General features: G+C 46.3%; 16 non-coding genes across 16 annotated transcripts; all 16 read left to right on the forward strand.

Moving 5' to 3' along the window:
• Nucleotides 1–677: 677 nt before the first annotated feature.
• LOC142270926 (U2 spliceosomal RNA) lies at nt 678–868 on the forward strand. The gene has a single exon (XR_012736129.1). It is a non-coding gene; the product is annotated as a U2 spliceosomal RNA (small nuclear RNA).
• A 1,387-nt stretch (nt 869–2,255) lies between these two features.
• LOC142270927 (U2 spliceosomal RNA) lies at nt 2,256–2,446 on the forward strand. Its single transcript, XR_012736130.1, has one exon. It is a non-coding gene; the product is annotated as a U2 spliceosomal RNA (small nuclear RNA).
• A 1,387-nt stretch (nt 2,447–3,833) lies between these two features.
• LOC142270930 (U2 spliceosomal RNA) lies at nt 3,834–4,024 on the forward strand. The gene has a single exon (XR_012736132.1). It is a non-coding gene; the product is annotated as a U2 spliceosomal RNA (small nuclear RNA).
• Nucleotides 4,025–5,411: 1,387 nt separating this feature from the next.
• On the forward strand, nt 5,412–5,602 carry LOC142270931 (U2 spliceosomal RNA). Its single transcript, XR_012736133.1, has one exon. It is a non-coding gene; the product is annotated as a U2 spliceosomal RNA (small nuclear RNA).
• A 1,383-nt stretch (nt 5,603–6,985) lies between these two features.
• Nucleotides 6,986–7,176, forward strand: LOC142270932 (U2 spliceosomal RNA). Its single transcript, XR_012736134.1, has one exon. It is a non-coding gene; the product is annotated as a U2 spliceosomal RNA (small nuclear RNA).
• Nucleotides 7,177–8,563: 1,387 nt separating this feature from the next.
• LOC142270933 (U2 spliceosomal RNA) lies at nt 8,564–8,754 on the forward strand. The gene has a single exon (XR_012736135.1). It is a non-coding gene; the product is annotated as a U2 spliceosomal RNA (small nuclear RNA).
• Nucleotides 8,755–10,141: 1,387 nt separating this feature from the next.
• On the forward strand, nt 10,142–10,332 carry LOC142270934 (U2 spliceosomal RNA). Its single transcript, XR_012736136.1, has one exon. It is a non-coding gene; the product is annotated as a U2 spliceosomal RNA (small nuclear RNA).
• Nucleotides 10,333–11,719: 1,387 nt separating this feature from the next.
• Nucleotides 11,720–11,910, forward strand: LOC142270935 (U2 spliceosomal RNA). Its single transcript, XR_012736137.1, has one exon. It is a non-coding gene; the product is annotated as a U2 spliceosomal RNA (small nuclear RNA).
• Nucleotides 11,911–13,297: 1,387 nt separating this feature from the next.
• On the forward strand, nt 13,298–13,488 carry LOC142270936 (U2 spliceosomal RNA). The gene has a single exon (XR_012736138.1). It is a non-coding gene; the product is annotated as a U2 spliceosomal RNA (small nuclear RNA).
• Nucleotides 13,489–14,875: 1,387 nt separating this feature from the next.
• Nucleotides 14,876–15,066, forward strand: LOC142270937 (U2 spliceosomal RNA). The gene has a single exon (XR_012736139.1). It is a non-coding gene; the product is annotated as a U2 spliceosomal RNA (small nuclear RNA).
• A 1,387-nt stretch (nt 15,067–16,453) lies between these two features.
• Nucleotides 16,454–16,644, forward strand: LOC142270938 (U2 spliceosomal RNA). The gene has a single exon (XR_012736140.1). It is a non-coding gene; the product is annotated as a U2 spliceosomal RNA (small nuclear RNA).
• Nucleotides 16,645–18,031: 1,387 nt separating this feature from the next.
• Nucleotides 18,032–18,222, forward strand: LOC142270939 (U2 spliceosomal RNA). Its single transcript, XR_012736141.1, has one exon. It is a non-coding gene; the product is annotated as a U2 spliceosomal RNA (small nuclear RNA).
• A 1,387-nt stretch (nt 18,223–19,609) lies between these two features.
• Nucleotides 19,610–19,800, forward strand: LOC142270942 (U2 spliceosomal RNA). The gene has a single exon (XR_012736143.1). It is a non-coding gene; the product is annotated as a U2 spliceosomal RNA (small nuclear RNA).
• A 1,387-nt stretch (nt 19,801–21,187) lies between these two features.
• On the forward strand, nt 21,188–21,378 carry LOC142270943 (U2 spliceosomal RNA). The gene has a single exon (XR_012736144.1). It is a non-coding gene; the product is annotated as a U2 spliceosomal RNA (small nuclear RNA).
• A 1,387-nt stretch (nt 21,379–22,765) lies between these two features.
• Nucleotides 22,766–22,956, forward strand: LOC142270944 (U2 spliceosomal RNA). Its single transcript, XR_012736145.1, has one exon. It is a non-coding gene; the product is annotated as a U2 spliceosomal RNA (small nuclear RNA).
• A 1,387-nt stretch (nt 22,957–24,343) lies between these two features.
• Nucleotides 24,344–24,534, forward strand: LOC142270945 (U2 spliceosomal RNA). The gene has a single exon (XR_012736146.1). It is a non-coding gene; the product is annotated as a U2 spliceosomal RNA (small nuclear RNA).
• Nucleotides 24,535–25,237: the final 703 nt, after the last annotated feature.

Raw genomic sequence — 25,237 nt, forward strand, 5'->3', positions numbered from 1 at the left:
AGCCCCCCTCTAACCTTTGATAGTAAGCTTTTCTGTAGTCTGCCTGTTGATGTATTTTCCGTTTGAACTGTGCACAACATGAAGAGACGGAACACTGGCGGCTTGTCACAATGCCCCCCGATGACATCACAATAGCGCTGCTGCCTAGAACACAAGCTGCGCAGAAGAAGTTGTTCTTTGGGTGGGAGGGTGGGCTAGTGGAAGGAGGGGGCAATCTCTTTTTTTCCCGGGTGGTAGGGGGATGACAGGAGAAGGGAAGCGGGTGGTGAGAAAGGTACAGAGGGCAGGGTTTGGGGGCTGGGAAGGAAAGGGAAAAGATTAGGGTTTGGGGATGATGAAAGGGCTTTCTACGGGTAAGGATGGCAAAGGGTGGCAGTGACGGAAAGTCAGGCAACCTGTCCTGTCCGTCTTTTTGTATCGTGAATTGGAAAGACTGCAAGGGGGAGGGGAGTTGCTTGCGCCCTAAAGGAGGAGTTATTCAGATTCATTGCAGTGGGCGGCGGCTGCAAAACGCACCATTCTTCTTGTTTTGGCTCTGCAAAGCAGCCTTTTCAAGGGTTGGCTTGGGTGACAAAATGTCTTGTGTAGGCGTGGGTTTGTCTCCCTCTCGCTCTCTCTCCCTAAGATGTGTCCGGCATAGGCCAGGGTGCCACTCGAGGCCCAAACCAATTCTGGTTATCGCTTCTCGGCCTTTTGGCTAAGATCAAGTGTAGTATCTGTTCTTATCAGTTTAATATCTGATACGTCCCCTATCTGGGGACCATATATTAAATGGATTTTTAGAACAGGGAGATGGAAAAAGAGCTTGCTCTGTCCACTCCACGCATTGACCTGGTATTGCAGTACCTCCAGGAACGGTGCACCCCTTCTTAACCCAGTTTCCAAAAGCAGAACTCAATTCACCTGATTCATATTAGCCCGATTTAATGAATTGGAAGAAAGCATACGTCTTCATATGCACCTCAATTTGGCCCATTCACTTTTCACACTTCCTCCTTTTGTTTTTTATCTTTCACACTTTTGACTTTCTTTATTCATCCAAATAGCAAACTCATCACCACTCAACCTGACCAACTCGGCTATGTCCCCGTGCTGCAGTTCTCTGTCTTATCTAGATCATTTGCAATTGAATGGAATAGATCCCTTTTGGACAAAGTGGATTCACCTGCTGCTGCAGTGACCACAGGTGTGATAACATCTAGAATTGGCATCTGGTGCGATCTCTCCGCTTCCACTCCAAAGAAAGTTACCTGTTTATTCCTATCATGCATTGGTTTTTGGGGTTTTCTTTGAGTAATGATGATCTCTTTAGTAGTCTGTTGGCGCCCTCTCCTGGAGGAATAGTTTGCTTGCTCTTGGACATTCTAAAAGAGAGGTCATGATAGACATTGAGCTTCTGAGCTCAATTGGGGACAGTCATGGGTGATGAATGTTTGCAACCTACTGCGAAGCCTCATACCGCAATATAAGGAACGTCAAATACTAAGAAAGGGCGGCCTATGAAAGAATTACTACTTTCAATAAGTACACTTAAACGGCTAATTGGGAATAGAAAAACTGTAAAAAGCCCTCTGAGAAAGCCCCCCTCTAACCTTTGATAGTAAGCTTTTCTGTAGTCTGCCTGTTGATGTATTTTCCGTTTGAACTGTGCACAACATGAAGAGACGGAACACTGGCGGCTTGTCACAATGCCCCCCGATGACATCACAATAGCGCTGCTGCCTAGAAAACAAGCTGCGCAGAAGAAGTTGTTCTTTGGGTGGGAGGGTGGGCTAGTGGAAGGAGGGGGCAATCTCTTTTTTTCCCGGGTGGTAGGGGGATGACAGGAGAAGGGAAGCGGGTGGTGAGAAAGGTACAGAGGGCAGGGTTTGGGGGCTGGGAAGGAAAGGGAAAAGATTAGGGTTTGGGGATGATGAAAGGGCTTTCTACGGGTAAGGATGGCAAAGGGTGGCAGTGACGGAAAGTCAGGCAACCTGTCCTGTCCGTCTTTTTGTATCGTGAATTGGAAAGACTGCAAGGGGGAGGGGAGTTGCTTGCGCCCTAAAGGAGGAGTTATTCAGATTCATTGCAGTGGGCGGCGGCTGCAAAACGCACCATTCTTCTTGTTTTGGCTCTGCAAAGCAGCCTTTTCAAGGGTTGGCTTGGGTGACAAAATGTCTTGTGTAGGCGTGGGTTTGTCTCCCTCTCGCTCTCTCTCCCTAAGATGTGTCCGGCATAGGCCAGGGTGCCACTCGAGGCCCAAACCAATTCTGGTTATCGCTTCTCGGCCTTTTGGCTAAGATCAAGTGTAGTATCTGTTCTTATCAGTTTAATATCTGATACGTCCCCTATCTGGGGACCATATATTAAATGGATTTTTAGAACAGGGAGATGGAAAAAGAGCTTGCTCTGTCCACTCCACGCATTGACCTGGTATTGCAGTACCTCCAGGAACGGTGCACCCCTTCTTAACCCAGTTTCCAAAAGCAGAACTCAATTCACCTGATTCATATTAGCCCGATTTAATGAATTGGAAGAAAGCATACGTCTTCATATGCACCTCAATTTGGCCCATTCACTTTTCACACTTCCTCCTTTTGTTTTTTATCTTTCACACTTTTGACTTTCTTTATTCATCCAAATAGCAAACTCATCACCACTCAACCTGACCAACTCGGCTATGTCCCCGTGCTGCAGTTCTCTGTCTTATCTAGATCATTTGCAATTGAATGGAATAGATCCCTTTTGGACAAAGTGGATTCACCTGCTGCTGCAGTGACCACAGGTGTGATAACATCTAGAATTGGCATCTGGTGCGATCTCTCCGCTTCCACTCCAAAGAAAGTTACCTGTTTATTCCTATCATGCATTGGTTTTTGGGGTTTTCTTTGAGTAATGATGATCTCTTTAGTAGTCTGTTGGCGCCCTCTCCTGGAGGAATAGTTTGCTTGCTCTTGGACATTCTAAAAGAGAGGTCATGATAGACATTGAGCTTCTGAGCTCAATTGGGGACAGTCATGGGTGATGAATGTTTGCAACCTACTGCGAAGCCTCATACCGCAATATAAGGAACGTCAAATACTAAGAAAGGGCGGCCTATGAAAGAATTACTACTTTCAATAAGTACACTTAAACGGCTAATTGGGAATAGAAAAACTGTAAAAAGCCCTCTGAGAAAGCCCCCCTCTAACCTTTGATAGTAAGCTTTTCTGTAGTCTGCCTGTTGATGTATTTTCCGTTTGAACTGTGCACAACATGAAGAGACGGAACACTGGCGGCTTGTCACAATGCCCCCCGATGACATCACAATAGCGCTGCTGCCTAGAAAACAAGCTGCGCAGAAGAAGTTGTTCTTTGGGTGGGAGGGTGGGCTAGTGGAAGGAGGGGGCAATCTCTTTTTTTCCCGGGTGGTAGGGGGATGACAGGAGAAGGGAAGCGGGTGGTGAGAAAGGTACAGAGGGCAGGGTTTGGGGGCTGGGAAGGAAAGGGAAAAGATTAGGGTTTGGGGATGATGAAAGGGCTTTCTACGGGTAAGGATGGCAAAGGGTGGCAGTGACGGAAAGTCAGGCAACCTGTCCTGTCCGTCTTTTTGTATCGTGAATTGGAAAGACTGCAAGGGGGAGGGGAGTTGCTTGCGCCCTAAAGGAGGAGTTATTCAGATTCATTGCAGTGGGCGGCGGCTGCAAAACGCACCATTCTTCTTGTTTTGGCTCTGCAAAGCAGCCTTTTCAAGGGTTGGCTTGGGTGACAAAATGTCTTGTGTAGGCGTGGGTTTGTCTCCCTCTCGCTCTCTCTCCCTAAGATGTGTCCGGCATAGGCCAGGGTGCCACTCGAGGCCCAAACCAATTCTGGTTATCGCTTCTCGGCCTTTTGGCTAAGATCAAGTGTAGTATCTGTTCTTATCAGTTTAATATCTGATACGTCCCCTATCTGGGGACCATATATTAAATGGATTTTTAGAACAGGGAGATGGAAAAAGAGCTTGCTCTGTCCACTCCACGCATTGACCTGGTATTGCAGTACCTCCAGGAACGGTGCACCCCTTCTTAACCCAGTTTCCAAAAGCAGAACTCAATTCACCTGATTCATATTAGCCCGATTTAATGAATTGGAAGAAAGCATACGTCTTCATATGCACCTCAATTTGGCCCATTCACTTTTCACACTTCCTCCTTTTGTTTTTTATCTTTCACACTTTTGACTTTCTTTATTCATCCAAATAGCAAACTCATCACCACTCAACCTGACCAACTCGGCTATGTCCCCGTGCTGCAGTTCTCTGTCTTATCTAGATCATTTGCAATTGAATGGAATAGATCCCTTTTGGACAAAGTGGATTCACCTGCTGCTGCAGTGACCACAGGTGTGATAACATCTAGAATTGGCATCTGGTGCGATCTCTCCGCTTCCACTCCAAAGAAAGTTACCTGTTTATTCCTATCATGCATTGGTTTTTGGGGTTTTCTTTGAGTAATGATGATCTCTTTAGTAGTCTGTTGGCGCCCTCTCCTGGAGGAATAGTTTGCTTGCTCTTGGACATTCTAAAAGAGAGGTCATGATAGACATTGAGCTTCTGAGCTCAATTGGGGACAGTCATGGGTGATGAATGTTTGCAACCTACTGCGAAGCCTCATACCGCAATATAAGGAACGTCAAATACTAAGAAAGGGCGGCCTATGAAAGAATTACTACTTTCAATAAGTACACTTAAACGGCTAATTGGGAATAGAAAAACTGTAAAAAGCCCTCTGAGAAAGCCCCCCTCTAACCTTTGATAGTAAGCTTTTCTGTAGTCTGCCTGTTGATGTATTTTCCGTTTGAACTGTGCACAACATGAAGAGACGGAACACTGGCGGCTTGTCACAATGCCCCCCGATGACATCACAATAGCGCTGCTGCCTAGAAAACAAGCTGCGCAGAAGAAGTTGTTCTTTGGGTGGGAGGGTGGGCTAGTGGAAGGAGGGGGCAATCTCTTTTTTTCCCGGGTGGTAGGGGGATGACAGGAGAAGGGAAGCGGGTGGTGAGAAAGGTACAGAGGGCAGGGTTTGGGGGCTGGGAAGGAAAGGGAAAAGATTAGGGTTTGGGGATGATGAAAGGGCTTTCTACGGGTAAGGATGGCAAAGGGTGGCAGTGACGGAAAGTCAGGCAACCTGTCCTGTCCGTCTTTTTGTATCGTGAATTGGAAAGACTGCAAGGGGGAGGGGAGTTGCTTGCGCCCTAAAGGAGGAGTTATTCAGATTCATTGCAGTGGGCGGCGGCTGCAAAACGCACCATTCTTCTTGTTTTGGCTCTGCAAAGCAGCCTTTTCAAGGGTTGGCTTGGGTGACAAAATGTCTTGTGTAGGCGTGGGTTTGTCTCCCTCTCGCTCTCTCTCCCTAAGATGTGTCCGGCATAGGCCAGGGTGCCACTCGAGGCCCAAACCAATTCTGGTTATCGCTTCTCGGCCTTTTGGCTAAGATCAAGTGTAGTATCTGTTCTTATCAGTTTAATATCTGATACGTCCCCTATCTGGGGACCATATATTAAATGGATTTTTAGAACAGGGAGATGGAAAAAGAGCTTGCTCTGTCCACTCCACGCATTGACCTGGTATTGCAGTACCTCCAGGAACGGTGCACCCCTTCTTAACCCAGTTTCCAAAAGCAGAACTCAATTCACCTGATTCATATTAGCCCGATTTAATGAATTGGAAGAAAGCATACGTCTTCATATGCACCTCAATTTGGCCCATTCACTTTTCACACTTCCTCCTTTTGTTTTTTATCTTTCACACTTTTGACTTTCTTTATTCATCCAAATAGCAAACTCATCACCACTCAACCTGACCAACTCGGCTATGTCCCCGTGCTGCAGTTCTCTGTCTTATCTAGATCATTTGCAATTGAATGGAATAGATCCCTTTTGGACAAAGTGGATTCACCTGCTGCTGCAGTGACCACAGGTGTGATAACATCTAGAATTGGCATCTGGTGCGATCTCTCCGCTTCCACTCCAAAGAAAGTTACCTGTTTATTCCTATCATGCATTGGTTTTTGGGGTTTTCTTTGAGTAATGATGATCTCTTTAGTAGTCTGTTGGCGCCCTCTCCTGGAGGAATAGTTTGCTTGCTCTTGGACATTCTAAAAGAGAGGTCATGATAGACATTGAGCTTCTGAGCTCAATTGGGGACAGTCATGGGTGATGAATGTTTGCAACCTACTGCGAAGCCTCATACCGCAATATAAGGAACGTCAAATACTAAGAAAGGGCGGCCTATGAAAGAATTACTACTTTCAATAAGTACACTTAAACGGCTAATTGGGAATAGAAAAACTGTAAAAAGCCCTCTGAGAAAGCCCCCCTCTAACCTTTGATAGTAAGCTTTTCTGTAGTCTGCCTGTTGATGTATTTTCCGTTTGAACTGTGCACAACATGAAGAGACGGAACACTGGCGGCTTGTCACAATGCCCCCCGATGACATCACAATAGCGCTGCTGCCTAGAAAACAAGCTGCGCAGAAGAAGTTGTTCTTTGGGTGGGAGGGTGGGCTAGTGGAAGGAGGGGGCAATCTCTTTTTTTCCCGGGTGGTAGGGGGATGACAGGAGAAGGGAAGCGGGTGGTGAGAAAGGTACAGAGGGCAGGGTTTGGGGGCTGGGAAGGAAAGGGAAAAGATTAGGGTTTGGGGATGATGAAAGGGCTTTCTACGGGTAAGGATGGCAAAGGGTGGCAGTGACGGAAAGTCAGGCAACCTGTCCTGTCCGTCTTTTTGTATCGTGAATTGGAAAGACTGCAAGGGGGAGGGGAGTTGCTTGCGCCCTAAAGGAGGAGTTATTCAGATTCATTGCAGTGGGCGGCGGCTGCAAAACGCACCATTCTTCTTGTTTTGGCTCTGCAAAGCAGCCTTTTCAAGGGTTGGCTTGGGTGACAATCTTGTGTAGGCGTGGGTTTGTCTCCCTCTCGCTCTCTCTCCCTAAGATGTGTCCGGCATAGGCCAGGGTGCCACTCGAGGCCCAAACCAATTCTGGTTATCGCTTCTCGGCCTTTTGGCTAAGATCAAGTGTAGTATCTGTTCTTATCAGTTTAATATCTGATACGTCCCCTATCTGGGGACCATATATTAAATGGATTTTTAGAACAGGGAGATGGAAAAAGAGCTTGCTCTGTCCACTCCACGCATTGACCTGGTATTGCAGTACCTCCAGGAACGGTGCACCCCTTCTTAACCCAGTTTCCAAAAGCAGAACTCAATTCACCTGATTCATATTAGCCCGATTTAATGAATTGGAAGAAAGCATACGTCTTCATATGCACCTCAATTTGGCCCATTCACTTTTCACACTTCCTCCTTTTGTTTTTTATCTTTCACACTTTTGACTTTCTTTATTCATCCAAATAGCAAACTCATCACCACTCAACCTGACCAACTCGGCTATGTCCCCGTGCTGCAGTTCTCTGTCTTATCTAGATCATTTGCAATTGAATGGAATAGATCCCTTTTGGACAAAGTGGATTCACCTGCTGCTGCAGTGACCACAGGTGTGATAACATCTAGAATTGGCATCTGGTGCGATCTCTCCGCTTCCACTCCAAAGAAAGTTACCTGTTTATTCCTATCATGCATTGGTTTTTGGGGTTTTCTTTGAGTAATGATGATCTCTTTAGTAGTCTGTTGGCGCCCTCTCCTGGAGGAATAGTTTGCTTGCTCTTGGACATTCTAAAAGAGAGGTCATGATAGACATTGAGCTTCTGAGCTCAATTGGGGACAGTCATGGGTGATGAATGTTTGCAACCTACTGCGAAGCCTCATACCGCAATATAAGGAACGTCAAATACAAAGAAAGGGCGGCCTATGAAAGAATTACTACTTTCAATAAGTACACTTAAACGGCTAATTGGGAATAGAAAAACTGTAAAAAGCCCTCTGAGAAAGCCCCCCTCTAACCTTTGATAGTAAGCTTTTCTGTAGTCTGCCTGTTGATGTATTTTCCGTTTGAACTGTGCACAACATGAAGAGACGGAACACTGGCGGCTTGTCACAATGCCCCCCGATGACATCACAATAGCGCTGCTGCCTAGAAAACAAGCTGCGCAGAAGAAGTTGTTCTTTGGGTGGGAGGGTGGGCTAGTGGAAGGAGGGGGCAATCTCTTTTTTTCCCGGGTGGTAGGGGGATGACAGGAGAAGGGAAGCGGGTGGTGAGAAAGGTACAGAGGGCAGGGTTTGGGGGCTGGGAAGGAAAGGGAAAAGATTAGGGTTTGGGGATGATGAAAGGGCTTTCTACGGGTAAGGATGGCAAAGGGTGGCAGTGACGGAAAGTCAGGCAACCTGTCCTGTCCGTCTTTTTGTATCGTGAATTGGAAAGACTGCAAGGGGGAGGGGAGTTGCTTGCGCCCTAAAGGAGGAGTTATTCAGATTCATTGCAGTGGGCGGCGGCTGCAAAACGCACCATTCTTCTTGTTTTGGCTCTGCAAAGCAGCCTTTTCAAGGGTTGGCTTGGGTGACAAAATGTCTTGTGTAGGCGTGGGTTTGTCTCCCTCTCGCTCTCTCTCCCTAAGATGTGTCCGGCATAGGCCAGGGTGCCACTCGAGGCCCAAACCAATTCTGGTTATCGCTTCTCGGCCTTTTGGCTAAGATCAAGTGTAGTATCTGTTCTTATCAGTTTAATATCTGATACGTCCCCTATCTGGGGACCATATATTAAATGGATTTTTAGAACAGGGAGATGGAAAAAGAGCTTGCTCTGTCCACTCCACGCATTGACCTGGTATTGCAGTACCTCCAGGAACGGTGCACCCCTTCTTAACCCAGTTTCCAAAAGCAGAACTCAATTCACCTGATTCATATTAGCCCGATTTAATGAATTGGAAGAAAGCATACGTCTTCATATGCACCTCAATTTGGCCCATTCACTTTTCACACTTCCTCCTTTTGTTTTTTATCTTTCACACTTTTGACTTTCTTTATTCATCCAAATAGCAAACTCATCACCACTCAACCTGACCAACTCGGCTATGTCCCCGTGCTGCAGTTCTCTGTCTTATCTAGATCATTTGCAATTGAATGGAATAGATCCCTTTTGGACAAAGTGGATTCACCTGCTGCTGCAGTGACCACAGGTGTGATAACATCTAGAATTGGCATCTGGTGCGATCTCTCCGCTTCCACTCCAAAGAAAGTTACCTGTTTATTCCTATCATGCATTGGTTTTTGGGGTTTTCTTTGAGTAATGATGATCTCTTTAGTAGTCTGTTGGCGCCCTCTCCTGGAGGAATAGTTTGCTTGCTCTTGGACATTCTAAAAGAGAGGTCATGATAGACATTGAGCTTCTGAGCTCAATTGGGGACAGTCATGGGTGATGAATGTTTGCAACCTACTGCGAAGCCTCATACCGCAATATAAGGAACGTCAAATACTAAGAAAGGGCGGCCTATGAAAGAATTACTACTTTCAATAAGTACACTTAAACGGCTAATTGGGAATAGAAAAACTGTAAAAAGCCCTCTGAGAAAGCCCCCCTCTAACCTTTGATAGTAAGCTTTTCTGTAGTCTGCCTGTTGATGTATTTTCCGTTTGAACTGTGCACAACATGAAGAGACGGAACACTGGCGGCTTGTCACAATGCCCCCCGATGACATCACAATAGCGCTGCTGCCTAGAAAACAAGCTGCGCAGAAGAAGTTGTTCTTTGGGTGGGAGGGTGGGCTAGTGGAAGGAGGGGGCAATCTCTTTTTTTCCCGGGTGGTAGGGGGATGACAGGAGAAGGGAAGCGGGTGGTGAGAAAGGTACAGAGGGCAGGGTTTGGGGGCTGGGAAGGAAAGGGAAAAGATTAGGGTTTGGGGATGATGAAAGGGCTTTCTACGGGTAAGGATGGCAAAGGGTGGCAGTGACGGAAAGTCAGGCAACCTGTCCTGTCCGTCTTTTTGTATCGTGAATTGGAAAGACTGCAAGGGGGAGGGGAGTTGCTTGCGCCCTAAAGGAGGAGTTATTCAGATTCATTGCAGTGGGCGGCGGCTGCAAAACGCACCATTCTTCTTGTTTTGGCTCTGCAAAGCAGCCTTTTCAAGGGTTGGCTTGGGTGACAAAATGTCTTGTGTAGGCGTGGGTTTGTCTCCCTCTCGCTCTCTCTCCCTAAGATGTGTCCGGCATAGGCCAGGGTGCCACTCGAGGCCCAAACCAATTCTGGTTATCGCTTCTCGGCCTTTTGGCTAAGATCAAGTGTAGTATCTGTTCTTATCAGTTTAATATCTGATACGTCCCCTATCTGGGGACCATATATTAAATGGATTTTTAGAACAGGGAGATGGAAAAAGAGCTTGCTCTGTCCACTCCACGCATTGACCTGGTATTGCAGTACCTCCAGGAACGGTGCACCCCTTCTTAACCCAGTTTCCAAAAGCAGAACTCAATTCACCTGATTCATATTAGCCCGATTTAATGAATTGGAAGAAAGCATACGTCTTCATATGCACCTCAATTTGGCCCATTCACTTTTCACACTTCCTCCTTTTGTTTTTTATCTTTCACACTTTTGACTTTCTTTATTCATCCAAATAGCAAACTCATCACCACTCAACCTGACCAACTCGGCTATGTCCCCGTGCTGCAGTTCTCTGTCTTATCTAGATCATTTGCAATTGAATGGAATAGATCCCTTTTGGACAAAGTGGATTCACCTGCTGCTGCAGTGACCACAGGTGTGATAACATCTAGAATTGGCATCTGGTGCGATCTCTCCGCTTCCACTCCAAAGAAAGTTACCTGTTTATTCCTATCATGCATTGGTTTTTGGGGTTTTCTTTGAGTAATGATGATCTCTTTAGTAGTCTGTTGGCGCCCTCTCCTGGAGGAATAGTTTGCTTGCTCTTGGACATTCTAAAAGAGAGGTCATGATAGACATTGAGCTTCTGAGCTCAATTGGGGACAGTCATGGGTGATGAATGTTTGCAACCTACTGCGAAGCCTCATACCGCAATATAAGGAACGTCAAATACTAAGAAAGGGCGGCCTATGAAAGAATTACTACTTTCAATAAGTACACTTAAACGGCTAATTGGGAATAGAAAAACTGTAAAAAGCCCTCTGAGAAAGCCCCCCTCTAACCTTTGATAGTAAGCTTTTCTGTAGTCTGCCTGTTGATGTATTTTCCGTTTGAACTGTGCACAACATGAAGAGACGGAACACTGGCGGCTTGTCACAATGCCCCCCGATGACATCACAATAGCGCTGCTGCCTAGAAAACAAGCTGCGCAGAAGAAGTTGTTCTTTGGGTGGGAGGGTGGGCTAGTGGAAGGAGGGGGCAATCTCTTTTTTTCCCGGGTGGTAGGGGGATGACAGGAGAAGGGAAGCGGGTGGTGAGAAAGGTACAGAGGGCAGGGTTTGGGGGCTGGGAAGGAAAGGGAAAAGATTAGGGTTTGGGGATGATGAAAGGGCTTTCTACGGGTAAGGATGGCAAAGGGTGGCAGTGACGGAAAGTCAGGCAACCTGTCCTGTCCGTCTTTTTGTATCGTGAATTGGAAAGACTGCAAGGGGGAGGGGAGTTGCTTGCGCCCTAAAGGAGGAGTTATTCAGATTCATTGCAGTGGGCGGCGGCTGCAAAACGCACCATTCTTCTTGTTTTGGCTCTGCAAAGCAGCCTTTTCAAGGGTTGGCTTGGGTGACAAAATGTCTTGTGTAGGCGTGGGTTTGTCTCCCTCTCGCTCTCTCTCCCTAAGATGTGTCCGGCATAGGCCAGGGTGCCACTCGAGGCCCAAACCAATTCTGGTTATCGCTTCTCGGCCTTTTGGCTAAGATCAAGTGTAGTATCTGTTCTTATCAGTTTAATATCTGATACGTCCCCTATCTGGGGACCATATATTAAATGGATTTTTAGAACAGGGAGATGGAAAAAGAGCTTGCTCTGTCCACTCCACGCATTGACCTGGTATTGCAGTACCTCCAGGAACGGTGCACCCCTTCTTAACCCAGTTTCCAAAAGCAGAACTCAATTCACCTGATTCATATTAGCCCGATTTAATGAATTGGAAGAAAGCATACGTCTTCATATGCACCTCAATTTGGCCCATTCACTTTTCACACTTCCTCCTTTTGTTTTTTATCTTTCACACTTTTGACTTTCTTTATTCATCCAAATAGCAAACTCATCACCACTCAACCTGACCAACTCGGCTATGTCCCCGTGCTGCAGTTCTCTGTCTTATCTAGATCATTTGCAATTGAATGGAATAGATCCCTTTTGGACAAAGTGGATTCACCTGCTGCTGCAGTGACCACAGGTGTGATAACATCTAGAATTGGCATCTGGTGCGATCTCTCCGCTTCCACTCCAAAGAAAGTTACCTGTTTATTCCTATCATGCATTGGTTTTTGGGGTTTTCTTTGAGTAATGATGATCTCTTTAGTAGTCTGTTGGCGCCCTCTCCTGGAGGAATAGTTTGCTTGCTCTTGGACATTCTAAAAGAGAGGTCATGATAGACATTGAGCTTCTGAGCTCAATTGGGGACAGTCATGGGTGATGAATGTTTGCAACCTACTGCGAAGCCTCATACCGCAATATAAGGAACGTCAAATACTAAGAAAGGGCGGCCTATGAAAGAATTACTACTTTCAATAAGTACACTTAAACGGCTAATTGGGAATAGAAAAACTGTAAAAAGCCCTCTGAGAAAGCCCCCCTCTAACCTTTGATAGTAAGCTTTTCTGTAGTCTGCCTGTTGATGTATTTTCCGTTTGAACTGTGCACAACATGAAGAGACGGAACACTGGCGGCTTGTCACAATGCCCCCCGATGACATCACAATAGCGCTGCTGCCTAGAAAACAAGCTGCGCAGAAGAAGTTGTTCTTTGGGTGGGAGGGTGGGCTAGTGGAAGGAGGGGGCAATCTCTTTTTTTCCCGGGTGGTAGGGGGATGACAGGAGAAGGGAAGCGGGTGGTGAGAAAGGTACAGAGGGCAGGGTTTGGGGGCTGGGAAGGAAAGGGAAAAGATTAGGGTTTGGGGATGATGAAAGGGCTTTCTACGGGTAAGGATGGCAAAGGGTGGCAGTGACGGAAAGTCAGGCAACCTGTCCTGTCCGTCTTTTTGTATCGTGAATTGGAAAGACTGCAAGGGGGAGGGGAGTTGCTTGCGCCCTAAAGGAGGAGTTATTCAGATTCATTGCAGTGGGCGGCGGCTGCAAAACGCACCATTCTTCTTGTTTTGGCTCTGCAAAGCAGCCTTTTCAAGGGTTGGCTTGGGTGACAAAATGTCTTGTGTAGGCGTGGGTTTGTCTCCCTCTCGCTCTCTCTCCCTAAGATGTGTCCGGCATAGGCCAGGGTGCCACTCGAGGCCCAAACCAATTCTGGTTATCGCTTCTCGGCCTTTTGGCTAAGATCAAGTGTAGTATCTGTTCTTATCAGTTTAATATCTGATACGTCCCCTATCTGGGGACCATATATTAAATGGATTTTTAGAACAGGGAGATGGAAAAAGAGCTTGCTCTGTCCACTCCACGCATTGACCTGGTATTGCAGTACCTCCAGGAACGGTGCACCCCTTCTTAACCCAGTTTCCAAAAGCAGAACTCAATTCACCTGATTCATATTAGCCCGATTTAATGAATTGGAAGAAAGCATACGTCTTCATATGCACCTCAATTTGGCCCATTCACTTTTCACACTTCCTCCTTTTGTTTTTTATCTTTCACACTTTTGACTTTCTTTATTCATCCAAATAGCAAACTCATCACCACTCAACCTGACCAACTCGGCTATGTCCCCGTGCTGCAGTTCTCTGTCTTATCTAGATCATTTGCAATTGAATGGAATAGATCCCTTTTGGACAAAGTGGATTCACCTGCTGCTGCAGTGACCACAGGTGTGATAACATCTAGAATTGGCATCTGGTGCGATCTCTCCGCTTCCACTCCAAAGAAAGTTACCTGTTTATTCCTATCATGCATTGGTTTTTGGGGTTTTCTTTGAGTAATGATGATCTCTTTAGTAGTCTGTTGGCGCCCTCTCCTGGAGGAATAGTTTGCTTGCTCTTGGACATTCTAAAAGAGAGGTCATGATAGACATTGAGCTTCTGAGCTCAATTGGGGACAGTCATGGGTGATGAATGTTTGCAACCTACTGCGAAGCCTCATACCGCAATATAAGGAACGTCAAATACTAAGAAAGGGCGGCCTATGAAAGAATTACTACTTTCAATAAGTACACTTAAACGGCTAATTGGGAATAGAAAAACTGTAAAAAGCCCTCTGAGAAAGCCCCCCTCTAACCTTTGATAGTAAGCTTTTCTGTAGTCTGCCTGTTGATGTATTTTCCGTTTGAACTGTGCACAACATGAAGAGACGGAACACTGGCGGCTTGTCACAATGCCCCCCGATGACATCACAATAGCGCTGCTGCCTAGAAAACAAGCTGCGCAGAAGAAGTTGTTCTTTGGGTGGGAGGGTGGGCTAGTGGAAGGAGGGGGCAATCTCTTTTTTTCCCGGGTGGTAGGGGGATGACAGGAGAAGGGAAGCGGGTGGTGAGAAAGGTACAGAGGGCAGGGTTTGGGGGCTGGGAAGGAAAGGGAAAAGATTAGGGTTTGGGGATGATGAAAGGGCTTTCTACGGGTAAGGATGGCAAAGGGTGGCAGTGACGGAAAGTCAGGCAACCTGTCCTGTCCGTCTTTTTGTATCGTGAATTGGAAAGACTGCAAGGGGGAGGGGAGTTGCTTGCGCCCTAAAGGAGGAGTTATTCAGATTCATTGCAGTGGGCGGCGGCTGCAAAACGCACCATTCTTCTTGTTTTGGCTCTGCAAAGCAGCCTTTTCAAGGGTTGGCTTGGGTGACAAAATGTCTTGTGTAGGCGTGGGTTTGTCTCCCTCTCGCTCTCTCTCCCTAAGATGTGTCCGGCATAGGCCAGGGTGCCACTCGAGGCCCAAACCAATTCTGGTTATCGCTTCTCGGCCTTTTGGCTAAGATCAAGTGTAGTATCTGTTCTTATCAGTTTAATATCTGATACGTCCCCTATCTGGGGACCATATATTAAATGGATTTTTAGAACAGGGAGATGGAAAAAGAGCTTGCTCTGTCCACTCCACGCATTGACCTGGTATTGCAGTACCTCCAGGAACGGTGCACCCCTTCTTAACCCAGTTTCCAAAAGCAGAACTCAATTCACCTGATTCATATTAGCCCGATTTAATGAATTGGAAGAAAGCATACGTCTTCATATGCACCTCAATTTGGCCCATTCACTTTTCACACTTCCTCCTTTTGTTTTTTATCTTTCACACTTTTGACTTTCTTTATTCATCCAAATAGCAAACTCATCACCACTCAACCTGACCAACTCGGCTATGTCCCCGTGCTGCAGTTCTCTGTCTTATCTAGATCATTTGCAATTGAATGGAATAGATCCCTTTTGGACAAAGTGGATTCACCTGCTGCTGCAGTGACCACAGGTGTGATAACATCTAGAATTGGCATCTGGTGCGATCTCTCCGCTTCCACTCCAAAGAAAGTTACCTGTTTATTCCTATCATGCATTGGTTTTTGGGGTTTTCTTTGAGTAATGATGATCTCTTTAGTAGTCTGTTGGCGCCCTCTCCTGGAGGAATAGTTTGCTTGCTCTTGGACATTCTAAAAGAGAGGTCATGATAGACATTGAGCTTCTGAGCTCAATTGGGGACAGTCATGGGTGATGAATGTTTGCAACCTACTGCGAAGCCTCATACCGCAATATAAGGAACGTCAAATACTAAGAAAGGGCGGCCTATGAAAGAATTACTACTTTCAATAAGTACACTTAAACGGCTAATTGGGAATAGAAAAACTGTAAAAAGCCCTCTGAGAAAGCCCCCCTCTAACCTTTGATAGTAAGCTTTTCTGTAGTCTGCCTGTTGATGTATTTTCCGTTTGAACTGTGCACAACATGAAGAGACGGAACACTGGCGGCTTGTCACAATGCCCCCCGATGACATCACAATAGCGCTGCTGCCTAGAAAACAAGCTGCGCAGAAGAAGTTGTTCTTTGGGTGGGAGGGTGGGCTAGTGGAAGGAGGGGGCAATCTCTTTTTTTCCCGGGTGGTAGGGGGATGACAGGAGAAGGGAAGCGGGTGGTGAGAAAGGTACAGAGGGCAGGGTTTGGGGGCTGGGAAGGAAAGGGAAAAGATTAGGGTTTGGGGATGATGAAAGGGCTTTCTACGGGTAAGGATGGCAAAGGGTGGCAGTGACGGAAAGTCAGGCAACCTGTCCTGTCCGTCTTTTTGTATCGTGAATTGGAAAGACTGCAAGGGGGAGGGGAGTTGCTTGCGCCCTAAAGGAGGAGTTATTCAGATTCATTGCAGTGGGCGGCGGCTGCAAAACGCACCATTCTTCTTGTTTTGGCTCTGCAAAGCAGCCTTTTCAAGGGTTGGCTTGGGTGACAAAATGTCTTGTGTAGGCGTGGGTTTGTCTCCCTCTCGCTCTCTCTCCCTAAGATGTGTCCGGCATAGGCCAGGGTGCCACTCGAGGCCCAAACCAATTCTGGTTATCGCTTCTCGGCCTTTTGGCTAAGATCAAGTGTAGTATCTGTTCTTATCAGTTTAATATCTGATACGTCCCCTATCTGGGGACCATATATTAAATGGATTTTTAGAACAGGGAGATGGAAAAAGAGCTTGCTCTGTCCACTCCACGCATTGACCTGGTATTGCAGTACCTCCAGGAACGGTGCACCCCTTCTTAACCCAGTTTCCAAAAGCAGAACTCAATTCACCTGATTCATATTAGCCCGATTTAATGAATTGGAAGAAAGCATACGTCTTCATATGCACCTCAATTTGGCCCATTCACTTTTCACACTTCCTCCTTTTGTTTTTTATCTTTCACACTTTTGACTTTCTTTATTCATCCAAATAGCAAACTCATCACCACTCAACCTGACCAACTCGGCTATGTCCCCGTGCTGCAGTTCTCTGTCTTATCTAGATCATTTGCAATTGAATGGAATAGATCCCTTTTGGACAAAGTGGATTCACCTGCTGCTGCAGTGACCACAGGTGTGATAACATCTAGAATTGGCATCTGGTGCGATCTCTCCGCTTCCACTCCAAAGAAAGTTACCTGTTTATTCCTATCATGCATTGGTTTTTGGGGTTTTCTTTGAGTAATGATGATCTCTTTAGTAGTCTGTTGGCGCCCTCTCCTGGAGGAATAGTTTGCTTGCTCTTGGACATTCTAAAAGAGAGGTCATGATAGACATTGAGCTTCTGAGCTCAATTGGGGACAGTCATGGGTGATGAATGTTTGCAACCTACTGCGAAGCCTCATACCGCAATATAAGGAACGTCAAATACTAAGAAAGGGCGGCCTATGAAAGAATTACTACTTTCAATAAGTACACTTAAACGGCTAATTGGGAATAGAAAAACTGTAAAAAGCCCTCTGAGAAAGCCCCCCTCTAACCTTTGATAGTAAGCTTTTCTGTAGTCTGCCTGTTGATGTATTTTCCGTTTGAACTGTGCACAACATGAAGAGACGGAACACTGGCGGCTTGTCACAATGCCCCCCGATGACATCACAATAGCGCTGCTGCCTAGAAAACAAGCTGCGCAGAAGAAGTTGTTCTTTGGGTGGGAGGGTGGGCTAGTGGAAGGAGGGGGCAATCTCTTTTTTTCCCGGGTGGTAGGGGGATGACAGGAGAAGGGAAGCGGGTGGTGAGAAAGGTACAGAGGGCAGGGTTTGGGGGCTGTGAAGGAAAGGGAAAAGATTAGGGTTTGGGGATGATGAAAGGGCTTTCTACGGGTAAGGATGGCAAAGGGTGGCAGTGACGGAAAGTCAGGCAACCTGTCCTGTCCGTCTTTTTGTATCGTGAATTGGAAAGACTGCAAGGGGGAGGGGAGTTGCTTGCGCCCTAAAGGAGGAGTTATTCAGATTCATTGCAGTGGGCGGCGGCTGCAAAACGCACCATTCTTCTTGTTTTGGCTCTGCAAAGCAGCCTTTTCAAGGGTTGGCTTGGGTGACAAAATGTCTTGTGTAGGCGTGGGTTTGTCTCCCTCTCGCTCTCTCTCCCTAAGATGTGTCCGGCATAGGCCAGGGTGCCACTCGAGGCCCAAACCAATTCTGGTTATCGCTTCTCGGCCTTTTGGCTAAGATCAAGTGTAGTATCTGTTCTTATCAGTTTAATATCTGATACGTCCCCTATCTGGGGACCATATATTAAATGGATTTTTAGAACAGGGAGATGGAAAAAGAGCTTGCTCTGTCCACTCCACGCATTGACCTGGTATTGCAGTACCTCCAGGAACGGTGCACCCCTTCTTAACCCAGTTTCCAAAAGCAGAACTCAATTCACCTGATTCATATTAGCCCGATTTAATGAATTGGAAGAAAGCATACGTCTTCATATGCACCTCAATTTGGCCCATTCACTTTTCACACTTCCTCCTTTTGTTTTTTATCTTTCACACTTTTGACTTTCTTTATTCATCCAAATAGCAAACTCATCACCACTCAACCTGACCAACTCGGCTATGTCCCCGTGCTGCAGTTCTCTGTCTTATCTAGATCATTTGCAATTGAATGGAATAGATCCCTTTTGGACAAAGTGGATTCACCTGCTGCTGCAGTGACCACAGGTGTGATAACATCTAGAATTGGCATCTGGTGCGATCTCTCCGCTTCCACTCCAAAGAAAGTTACCTGTTTATTCCTATCATGCATTGGTTTTTGGGGTTTTCTTTGAGTAATGATGATCTCTTTAGTAGTCTGTTGGCGCCCTCTCCTGGAGGAATAGTTTGCTTGCTCTTGGACATTCTAAAAGAGAGGTCATGATAGACATTGAGCTTCTGAGCTCAATTGGGGACAGTCATGGGTGATGAATGTTTGCAACCTACTGCGAAGCCTCATACCGCAATATAAGGAACGTCAAATACTAAGAAAGGGCGGCCTATGAAAGAATTACTACTTTCAATAAGTACACTTAAACGGCTAATTGGGAATAGAAAAACTGTAAAAAGCCCTCTGAGAAAGCCCCCCTCTAACCTTTGATAGTAAGCTTTTCTGTAGTCTGCCTGTTGATGTATTTTCCGTTTGAACTGTGCACAACATGAAGAGACGGAACATTGGCGGCTTGTCACAATGCCCCCCGATGACATCACAATAGCGCTGCTGCCTAGAAAACAAGCTGCGCAGAAGAAGTTGTTCTTTGGGTGGGAGGGTGGGCTAGTGGAAGGAGGGGGCAATCTCTTTTTTTCCCGGGTGGTAGGGGGATGACAGGAGAAGGGAAGCGGGTGGTGAGAAAGGTACAGAGGGCAGGGTTTGGGGGCTGGGAAGGAAAGGGAAAAGATTAGGGTTTGGGGATGATGAAAGGGCTTTCTACGGGTAAGGATGGCAAAGGGTGGCAGTGACGGAAAGTCAGGCAACCTGTCCTGTCCGTCTTTTTGTATCGTGAATTGGAAAGACTGCAAGGGGGAGGGGAGTTGCTTGCGCCCTAAAGGAGGAGTTATTCAGATTCATTGCAGTGGGCGGCGGCTGCAAAACGCACCATTCTTCTTGTTTTGGCTCTGCAAAGCAGCCTTTTCAAGGGTTGGCTTGGGTGACAAAATGTCTTGTGTAGGCGTGGGTTTGTCTCCCTCTCGCTCTCTCTCCCTAAGATGTGTCCGGCATAGGCCAGGGTGCCACTCGAGGCCCAAACCAATTCTGGTTATCGCTTCTCGGCCTTTTGGCTAAGATCAAGTGTAGTATCTGTTCTTATCAGTTTAATATCTGATACGTCCCCTATCTGGGGACCATATATTAAATGGATTTTTAGAACAGGGAGATGGAAAAAGAGCTTGCTCTGTCCACTCCACGCATTGACCTGGTATTGCAGTACCTCCAGGAACGGTGCACCCCTTCTTAACCCAGTTTCCAAAAGCAGAACTCAATTCACCTGATTCATATTAGCCCGATTTAATGAATTGGAAGAAAGCATACGTCTTCATATGCACCTCAATTTGGCCCATTCACTTTTCACACTTCCTCCTTTTGTTTTTTATCTTTCACACTTTTGACTTTCTTTATTCATCCAAATAGCAAACTCATCACCACTCAACCTGACCAACTCGGCTATGTCCCCGTGCTGCAGTTCTCTGTCTTATCTAGATCATTTGCAATTGAATGGAATAGATCCCTTTTGGACAAAGTGGATTCACCTGCTGCTGCAGTGACCACAGGTGTGATAACATCTAGAATTGGCATCTGGTGCGATCTCTCCGCTTCCACTCCAAAGAAAGTTACCTGTTTATTCCTATCATGCATTGGTTTTTGGGGTTTTCTTTGAGTAATGATGATCTCTTTAGTAGTCTGTTGGCGCCCTCTCCTGGAGGAATAGTTTGCTTGCTCTTGGACATTCTAAAAGAGAGGTCATGATAGACATTGAGCTTCTGAGCTCAATTGGGGACAGTCATGGGTGATGAATGTTTGCAACCTACTGCGAAGCCTCATACCGCAATATAAGGAACGTCAAATACTAAGAAAGGGCGGCCTATGAAAGAATTACTACTTTCAATAAGTACACTTAAACGGCTAATTGGGAATAGAAAAACTGTAAAAAGCCCTCTGAGAAAGCCCCCCTCTAACCTTTGATAGTAAGCTTTTCTGTAGTCTGCCTGTTGATGTATTTTCCGTTTGAACTGTGCACAACATGAAGAGACGGAACACTGGCGGCTTGTCACAATGCCCCCCGATGACATCACAATAGCGCTGCTGCCTAGAAAACAAGCTGCGCAGAAGAAGTTGTTCTTTGGGTGGGAGGGTGGGCTAGTGGAAGGAGGGGGCAATCTCTTTTTTTCCCGGGTGGTAGGGGGATGACAGGAGAAGGGAAGCGGGTGGTGAGAAAGGTACAGAGGGCAGGGTTTGGGGGCTGGGAAGGAAAGGGAAAAGATTAGGGTTTGGGGATGATGAAAGGGCTTTCTACGGGTAAGGATGGCAAAGGGTGGCAGTGACGGAAAGTCAGGCAACCTGTCCTGTCCGTCTTTTTGTATCGTGAATTGGAAAGACTGCAAGGGGGAGGGGAGTTGCTTGCGCCCTAAAGGAGGAGTTATTCAGATTCATTGCAGTGGGCGGCGGCTGCAAAACGCACCATTCTTCTTGTTTTGGCTCTGCAAAGCAGCCTTTTCAAGGGTTGGCTTGGGTGACAAAATGTCTTGTGTAGGCGTGGGTTTGTCTCCCTCTCGCTCTCTCTCCCTAAGATGTGTCCGGCATAGGCCAGGGTGCCACTCGAGGCCCAAACCAATTCTGGTTATCGCTTCTCGGCCTTTTGGCTAAGATCAAGTGTAGTATCTGTTCTTATCAGTTTAATATCTGATACGTCCCCTATCTGGGGACCATATATTAAATGGATTTTTAGAACAGGGAGATGGAAAAAGAGCTTGCTCTGTCCACTCCACGCATTGACCTGGTATTGCAGTACCTCCAGGAACGGTGCACCCCTTCTTAACCCAGTTTCCAAAAGCAGAACTCAATTCACCTGATTCATATTAGCCCGATTTAATGAATTGGAAGAAAGCATACGTCTTCATATGCACCTCAATTTGGCCCTTTCACTTTTCACACTTCCTCCTTTTGTTTTTTATCTTTCACACTTTTGACTTTCTTTATTCATCCAAATAGCAAACTCATCACCACTCAACCTGACCAACTCGGCTATGTCCCCGTGCTGCAGTTCTCTGTCTTATCTAGATCATTTGCAATTGAATGGAATAGATCCCTTTTGGACAAAGTGGATTCACCTGCTGCTGCAGTGACCACAGGTGTGATAACATCTAGAATTGGCATCTGGTGCGATCTCTCCGCTTCCACTCCAAAGAAAGTTACCTGTTTATTCCTATCATGCATTGGTTTTTGGGGTTTTCTTTGAGTAATGATGATCTCTTTAGTAGTCTGTTGGCGCCCTCTCCTGGAGGAATAGTTTGCTTGCTCTTGGACATTCTAAAAGAGAGGTCATGATAGACATTGAGCTTCTGAGCTCAATTGGGGACAGTCATGGGTGATGAATGTTTGCAACCTACTGCGAAGCCTCATACCGCAATATAAGGAACGTCAAATACTAAGAAAGGGCGGCCTATGAAAGAATTACTACTTTCAATAAGTACACTTAAACGGCTAATTGGGAATAGAAAAACTGTAAAAAGCCCTCTGAGAAAGCCCCCCTCTAACCTTTGATAGTAAGCTTTTCTGTAGTCTGCCTGTTGATGTATTTTCCGTTTGAACTGTGCACAACATGAAGAGACGGAACACTGGCGGCTTGTCACAATGCCCCCCGATGACATCACAATAGCGCTGCTGCCTAGAAAACAAGCTGCGCAGAAGAAGTTGTTCTTTGGGTGGGAGGGTGGGCTAGTGGAAGGAGGGGGCAATCTCTTTTTTTCCCGGGTGGTAGGGGGATGACAGGAGAAGGGAAGCGGGTGGTGAGAAAGGTACAGAGGGCAGGGTTTGGGGGCTGGGAAGGAAAGGGAAAAGATTAGGGTTTGGGGATGATGAAAGGGCTTTCTACGGGTAAGGATGGCAAAGGGTGGCAGTGACGGAAAGTCAGGCAACCTGTCCTGTCCGTCTTTTTGTATCGTGAATTGGAAAGACTGCAAGGGGGAGGGGAGTTGCTTGCGCCCTAAAGGAGGAGTTATTCAGATTCATTGCAGTGGGCGGCGGCTGCAAAACGCACCATTCTTCTTGTTTTGGCTCTGCAAAGCAGCCTTTTCAAGGGTTGGCTTGGGTGACAAAATGTCTTGTGTAGGCGTGGGTTTGTCTCCCTCTCGCTCTCTCTCCCTAAGATGTGTCCGGCATAGGCCAGGGTGCCACTCGAGGCCCAAACCAATTCTGGTTATCGCTTCTCGGCCTTTTGGCTAAGATCAAGTGTAGTATCTGTTCTTATCAGTTTAATATCTGATACGTCCCCTATCTGGGGACCATATATTAAATGGATTTTTAGAACAGGGAGATGGAAAAAGAGCTTGCTCTGTCCACTCCACGCATTGACCTGGTATTGCAGTACCTCCAGGAACGGTGCACCCCTTCTTAACCCAGTTTCCAAAAGCAGAACTCAATTCACCTGATTCATATTAGCCCGATTTAATGAATTGGAAGAAAGCATACGTCTTCATATGCACCTCAATTTGGCCCATTCACTTTTCACACTTCCTCCTTTTGTTTTTTATCTTTCACACTTTTGACTTTCTTTATTCATCCAAATAGCAAACTCATCACCACTCAACCTGACCAACTCGGCTATGTCCCCGTGCTGCAGTTCTCTGTCTTATCTAGATCATTTGCAATTGAATGGAATAGATCCCTTTTGGACAAAGTGGATTCACCTGCTGCTGCAGTGACCACAGGTGTGATAACATCTAGAATTGGCATCTGGTGCGATCTCTCCGCTTCCACTCCAAAGAAAGTTACCTGTTTATTCCTATCATGCATTGGTTTTTGGGGTTTTCTTTGAGTAATGATGATCTCTTTAGTAGTCTGTTGGCGCCCTCTCCTGGAGGAATAGTTTGCTTGCTCTTGGACATTCTAAAAGAGAGGTCATGATAGACATTGAGCTTCTGAGCTCAATTGGGGACAGTCATGGGTGATGAATGTTTGCAACCTACTGCGAAGCCTCATACCGCAATATAAGGAACGTCAAATACTAAGAAAGGGCGGCCTATGAAAGAATTACTACTTTCAATAAGTACACTTAAACGGCTAATTGGGAATAGAAAAACTGTAAAAAGCCCTCTGAGAAAGCCCCCCTCTAACCTTTGATAGTAAGCTTTTCTGTAGTCTGCCTGTTGATGTATTTTCCGTTTGAACTGTGCACAACATGAAGAGACGGAACACTGGCGGCTTGTCACAATGCCCCCCGATGACATCACAATAGCGCTGCTGCCTAGAAAACAAGCTGCGCAGAAGAAGTTGTTCTTTGGGTGGGAGGGTGGGCTAGTGGAAGGAGGGGGCAATCTCTTTTTTTCCCGGGTGGTAGGGGGATGACAGGAGAAGGGAAGCGGGTGGTGAGAAAGGTACAGAGGGCAGGGTTTGGGGGCTGGGAAGGAAAGGGAAAAGATTAGGGTTTGGGGATGATGAAAGGGCTTTCTACGGGTAAGGATGGCAAAGGGTGGCAGTGACGGAAAGTCAGGCAACCTGTCCTGTCCGTCTTTTTGTATCGTGAATTGGAAAGACTGCAAGGGGGAGGGGAGTTGCTTGCGCCCTAAAGGAGGAGTTATTCAGATTCATTGCAGTGGGCGGCGGCTGCAAAACGCACCATTCTTCTTGTTTTGGCTCTGCAAAGCAGCCTTTTCAAGGGTTGGCTTGGGTGACAAAATGTCTTGTGTAGGCGTGGGTTTGTCTCCCTCTCGCTCTCTCTCCCTAAGATGTGTCCGGCATAGGCCAGGGTGCCACTCGAGGCCCAAACCAATTCTGGTTATCGCTTCTCGGCCTTTTGGCTAAGATCAAGTGTAGTATCTGTTCTTATCAGTTTAATATCTGATACGTCCCCTATCTGGGGACCATATATTAAATGGATTTTTAGAACAGGGAGATGGAAAAAGAGCTTGCTCTGTCCACTCCACGCATTGACCTGGTATTGCAGTACCTCCAGGAACGGTGCACCCCTTCTTAACCCAGTTTCCAAAAGCAGAACTCAATTCACCTGATTCATATTAGCCCGATTTAATGAATTGGAAGAAAGCATACGTCTTCATATGCACCTCAATTTGGCCCATTCACTTTTCACACTTCCTCCTTTTGTTTTTTATCTTTCACACTTTTGACTTTCTTTATTCATCCAAATAGCAAACTCATCACCACTCAACCTGACCAACTCGGCTATGTCCCCGTGCTGCAGTTCTCTGTCTTATCTAGATCATTTGCAATTGAATGGAATAGATCCCTTTTGGACAAAGTGGATTCACCTGCTGCTGCAGTGACCACAGGTGTGATAACATCTAGAATTGGCATCTGGTGCGATCTCTCCGCTTCCACTCCAAAGAAAGTTACCTGTTTATTCCTATCATGCATTGGTTTTTGGGGTTTTCTTTGAGTAATGATGATCTCTTTAGTAGTCTGTTGGCGCCCTCTCCTGGAGGAATAGTTTGCTTGCTCTTGGACATTCTAAAAGAGAGGTCATGATAGACATTGAGCTTCTGAGCTCAATTGGGGACAGTCATGGGTGATGAATGTTTGCAACCTACTGCGAAGCCTCATACCGCAATATAAGGAACGTCAAATACTAAGAAAGGGCGGCCTATGAAAGAATTACTACTTTCAATAAGTACACTTAAACGGCTAATTGGGAATAGAAAAACTGTAAAAAGCCCT

This window comes from Anomaloglossus baeobatrachus, unplaced genomic scaffold, assembly GCF_048569485.1.
Source record: "Anomaloglossus baeobatrachus isolate aAnoBae1 unplaced genomic scaffold, aAnoBae1.hap1 Scaffold_3326, whole genome shotgun sequence".
Lineage (NCBI taxonomy): Eukaryota > Metazoa > Chordata > Amphibia > Anura > Aromobatidae > Anomaloglossus > Anomaloglossus baeobatrachus.